Source organism: Elaeis guineensis, chromosome 12 (assembly GCF_000442705.2).
Source record: "Elaeis guineensis isolate ETL-2024a chromosome 12, EG11, whole genome shotgun sequence".
Lineage (NCBI taxonomy): Eukaryota > Viridiplantae > Streptophyta > Magnoliopsida > Arecales > Arecaceae > Elaeis > Elaeis guineensis.
In genome coordinates this window covers 88,924,100-88,929,696 of record NC_026004.2, presented here as the reverse complement: position 1 = coordinate 88,929,696, position 5,597 = coordinate 88,924,100, and positions in this window count along the sequence as shown.

Below are 5,597 nucleotides of genomic sequence, written 5' to 3'. Positions count from 1 at the left end.
CATTTTGTCAGCAGCCGACGTCCCCAGAAAGGTTCGGAGTCCCTCATCAATATCAAGCAGAGGGAAGGGGAGTCCATACGGGCCTACATCAACCGCTTCAACATCGCGGCGTTGGAGGTCCGGAACTTAGACCAGTCGGTTGCCATGGCCGCCCTGAAAGGTGGCCTTCAGAAGAATGATCTCTTGTACTCCCTGGAGAAGAAGTACCCCAGGGATTTTGCTGATCTGCTGGCTCGGGCTGAAGGATACGCCCGAGCGGAAGAGGCCTTCAGAATGAAGGATGAAGAGACTGCGAGGGAGCGCCAGACGGGAGATTCTGGCAAGCCCGCAGTTGAGAAGAGGCCAAGGGAAGCCCGGCCTCGCTCCCGATCCCCTCCTGGGCACAAGCGCGCCCATACTCCACCCCGGGCACGCAGGCAGAGAAGCCCGGACAATAGGTTTCGACGGGGTTCCCCGCTAGGGAAGTTCCGCAGCTACGCCCCCCTCAACGCCTCGAAGGCCCAGGTACTGATGGAGGTCAGGGAGCTGATCCCTAGGCCGGAGAGGATGCGCACGCACCCCGAGAAGTGCAACCCCAACAAGTTCTACCTCTACCACCGCGACCACGGCCACGACATCGAAGAATGCATCCAGCTCCAGGATGAGATCGAGGAGCTCATCCGACGAGGTCGGCTCGACAGATTCATCCGCCGCAGGCCTGAGGGTAGAGGAGACCGGCCAAGAGCCCTCCCGCCGCCCGAACCACAGAAGAGGGAGGAGCAGCCCGGGGACCGGCCTCCTATCGGGACCATCGACTACATCGCCGGAGGGCCTCAAGGAGGATCGGGAGAACTGTAAATGTATTGCTTACTGTTTCGTTTTGAATCTACTTTTCTTTCTAGCTAACACACTCCTCCTGCTTAACGCGGATGTATTATGACTGGATATGACCTCTCCAAAAAACAACGGCCATGTCAGGAACAGCAGGAGAACCTCATCCTGACATGAGCAAAGTCAAAGGCCCGATTCTTTTAGACCGGATGGGGGGAGAGGCCTTACAACGCCCTAATGTGCCCCCACAGCCCTGTTAGGGATAGGAGGAAAACCTCGCCCTAACTTGAGCAAAGTCGAAGGCCCGGTTCTTTTAGACCGGATGGGGGAGAGGCCTTACAACGCCCTAATGTGCCTCCACAGCCCTGTTAGGGACAGGAGGAAAACCTTGCCCTAACTTGAGCAAAGTCGAAGGCCCGGTTCTTTTAGACCGGATGGGGGGAGAGGCCTTACAACGCCCTAATGTGCCCCCACAGCCCTGTTAGGGATAGGAGGAAAACCTCGCCCTAACTTGAGCAAAGTCAAAGGCCCGGTTCTTTTAGACCGGATGGGGGGAGAGGCCTTGCAACGCCCTAATGTGCCCCCATAGCCATGCCAGGAATAGGAGGAGAACCTCGTCCTGACATGAGCAAAGTTGAAGGCCCGATTCTTTTAGACCGGAGGGGGGAGAGGCCTTACAGCGCCCTAACGCGCCCCCACAAGCCAGGCTGATAACGAGAACCTCGCGCCGGCTCAAGCAAAATGGAAGACCCGGACTCCTACGAGAGCCGGGTTCTGCCGCCAGGTAAAGCTTCACCCGGACTCCTACGGGAGCCGGGTTCCACCGCCAAGGTAAAGCTTCACCCGGACTCCTATGGGAGCCGGGTTCCACCGCCAAGGTAAAGCTTCACCCGGACTCCTACGGGAGCCAGGTTCTACCGCCAAGGTAAAGCTCCACCCGGACTCCTACGGGAGCCGGGTTCCACCGCCAAGGTAAAGCTCCACCCGGACTCCTACGGGAGCCGGGTTCCACCGCCAAGGTAAAGCTCCACCCGGACTCCTACGGGAGCCGGGTTCCACCGCCAAGGTAAAGCTCCACCCGGACTCCTACGGGAGCCGGGTTCCACCGCCAGGTAAAGCTTCACCCGGACTCCTACGGGAGCCGGGTTCCGCCGCCAGGTAAAGCTTCACCCGGACTCCTACGGGAGCCGGGTTCCGCCGCCAGGTAAAGCTTCACCCGGACTCCTACGGGAGCCGGGTTCCGCCGCCAAGGTAAACTTCACCCGGACTCCTACGGGAGCCAGGTTCCGCCGCCAGGAAAGCTTCACCCGGACTCCTACGGGAGCCGGGTTCCGCCGCCACGGTAAACTTTACCCGGACTCCTACGGGAGCCGGGTTCCGCCCCCAAGAAAGACTTCGCCCGGGCTCCTAAGAAAGCCGGGCTCCATCCGCCACTTCGCCAGCAAGGGTTAAAAACGGTGGCGAGGCTCGGCCACATGGCGAGATCGGATGGAAGGAAAGAGCCCTTTCCCACGACGACCTCTAAGCCAAACAGGCCAAACGACGAGAAAGGGTCAGCGAACGACAATATTAGTGCTATGCGCGGACAAGGTAACACAAAATACCTTTTTCTCATTTCCGATATATGTACTACAGGGCCAGGATGGCCAGAAAAAGAGGGACAAAATGACAAGAAAAGAAAAGGGGGGCAGCTACAAAAAGGGGATGACTACAAAAGAACTCTAAGGAGGTCCTGCTCCCTCTAACATAGGGTGATCACCTCCATCCCCCGACCAGGACTGCCTCAGGGTCTCCACCATTTCCTCTAGTTCTTCCTTCTTTTGCAGCATATCCTGGAGCGCCTGACGAAGTCGTCGGCTCTCAGCCTCCGCTTTCCGATGCCACTTCCGCAAAACTTCGGACTCCGCCTCTGCGTCCGCGACGGCCTTCCGTTCAAGTCCCAGTTGGATTTTTACTTGTTGAAGCTCAGCTGTCTTCTCCCCAAGGGAGACAGAAATTCCTTCGACAGAGCCTCTCAGGGCTTGGAGCTCTTCGTTATCTTGGGCGTTAGCAAGCTGCGCCCTAGTAACCAACTGCCTCTGGAGACGGACTACCTCGTCCGCCGCTCGACGGAATCTCCCCTTGTGCTCCTGTACCTGTCGGCGCCAGCTGGCCCGCTGCACATCGTGGCTCATCTCGGCATCTTGAAGCTGCTTCTGGAGGTCGAAAACTTTTTGTGACCATATCCGCTCATCCCGCGCTGTGAGCCGGGGTGAGTTCCCTTCCAGCTGGCCGATCCTCCTCTTGGCAGCCGACAGCTCTACTTTAAGGGCGCTGATCCTGGCTTCTTGAGCCCAAGTTCGGTCGCTAGCGCTCTTCGTGCATTCTTCGAGCTCTTTCGCAAAGTTCGCCTTCCTCCGGCTGTAGTCCATGATTGCCTTCACTTGGAGACTCCTGAAGTGGGCGGCCTCAGCGGCGGCCTCGAAATAGCATTTTTTCGCCTGGCGGAGCTCGCCCTCCGACTTTTTCAACTTCTTCGTCAGGTGGAGGACCTCCTTTTTTAGCCGTTGGATAGTTGACTTCAGCGGGACCCCCAGGGGCAAGGGAAGTGCTTCGGCAGGACGCTGCCATCGGAAGATGCAAATGTCAGAGACCAACTCTTTACAAGAAGAAAGGCAGAAAAGAAGAAGCAGGGGGAAGGAAAGGCCATCCACAATAAGAAGTTCGACTTTATTAATTTTGAAGACAAGCGGAAGGGAAATATGGCGACAAAAGAAAGATACAAGATCGGAGGTCTCAGACCTCGGGGGCAGGGGGTGGAGAGCTCGATGCGGGGGGTGCGACTGCGACAGCAGCGGACGGAGGGGCGGCCTCGTCGTCAGACTCCTCCAAAAAGCTGAGATCAAGGTCGGGATATCTGCTGGCCATCCTCTCTCGGCAGAGCTCGAACCCCTTGGTGAACGCCTCCAGGCCGAACTGGACGTTCAGCTCCCTCATCTCCGCGGAGGTCTTGAACTCCTCCACTGCAAGGGTCCTGGCCTCCGAGACCAGAACTGGAGTTTGCTCGGCCAGATGGGCGACCTCGGCCTCCGCCTTCCTTGCCGACTCCTCCAAACTTCGCCTCTCCTCCTCCCGGACTCGCTTTCCTCTTCCCGGTCTTGTCTCTCTCTCTCCAGAGCCTCCCGGAGGGCGGCCACCTCGACCGTCTTCGCTTGAAGACGAGCAACCTCGTCTTGGCAGCGCTCCTCCACCCGAAGAAGATCCCTTCTCATGCGGCCTGACGCCTCAACATAGGCGAAGAGCTGGTGCCCGATCTGCAAAGACAGATAGAGAATTACAACAAAGATCGAGCAATTGAGCAAGTAAAAATCCGCTTACCTCAAGAAAGGACCCCAAGGTGTCCCAGGCCCGCTGCTCGGGATCGACGCGGTCGATCCTCTCCACGACATCGGACAGGATGCAACCATCGAGCAATCGGCGGATTAGGGCCTTGTCGTTGAAGGGGTTCTCCGATCCCCCCTCGGAGCAGACGGACTCGTCTGCAGCGGCTCGGTGGCTGCTCGGCCTGCGGGCCACCGATTTTCTCCTCCTCCCCGCGGCAGGCGCCTCCGCGGGGCGGACCTCCGGAATGGGGACCCCAGTCGGTGGGCTCCCTGAGGGAGCCCGGGGGGCCGCTGGCTCGGCATCCGAAGGAATGTCGATCGCCGGGGTCGCCTGGATGGGTGCGGCCAAGCTCGTCTCCTCCACCCTGGCCCTCTTCGCCGAGCCGGAAGTCGTCGCGCCCTTCCTTTTCTGGGCTCTCATGGCCTTGGCGAGCATCCGTGTGGCTTCGCGTCCATTGCTAAAAAAAAAAAAAAAAAAAAAAAACGGGAAAAGAAAAGAAGAAGGAAAAAGCAGCACCAATCAGTCCGAAAAAAAAAAAAAAAAAAAAAGAGAAAAGAAGAGAAGAAGAAGAAAGAAAAAAGAGAAAGAGAAAAGAGGAAAAAGGAGAGAGAAAGGAAGAGAGGGAAGAAGAAGACAAGAAAAGGAAAGATGTATACTTGCTGGATCTTGAGGGCTCAGGCCGATGTTGAAGAGAAGCGGCTCCTTCAGTAGGTTTGGAAGGGAAGGAGCGGGGTAACTCAGGAGCTTCTGGGCGGCCTGAAGGTCGTCCTCTCCCAGGCCGGGAGCCCGACGGACGGAATCCCTCAGAGACCCCCAAGGGGGCAGGCCCAATTCCAGGGTCGGGCAGTAAATGAAGAGAAATTTCCCCTTCCAGTTGTGAATCAAAGAAGGGGCGCCCTTCAGCAACCCCTTCTTACCGAACTGGGGGGAGAAGTACCACCAATCCTTCGCTGAAGGATGGCGTTTGAAAGTGTAGAAATGTCTGAACAAGGAGAGGGAAGGCTGGACCTCGGCTATGTGACAGAGGGAGAGAAACCTATCAAAAACCTAAAGGAATTCGGGGCGACAGAAGCGAGAGAAATGTCTAAGAAACGAAAGAAGGCGGCAACAAAAGCTGGGAGCGGAAGCCGGAGTCCGGCACGGAATGCCTCCTGGTACAAACAGAAGCGACCAGGAGGGGGAGCGCTGGCCCGGTCGGAGGGGCCAGGAAGCTCCAGATCGTACTCTGAAGGGACCCCGTACCGAGCCCTTATCAGGAGAAGTTCGTCCGGAGTCGACGAACAAGGAATAGCGCCCGGTGCGAAGACCGGGCGAGACCCTGCCCCAAACGCGGGTTCATCCGCAGAGACAGGGGCCTGGGGGTTTGAAGCAGAAGAACTCCCAGGGCTTACGGGGGCAGAAGAATCGGAAGACATTTTTTTTTG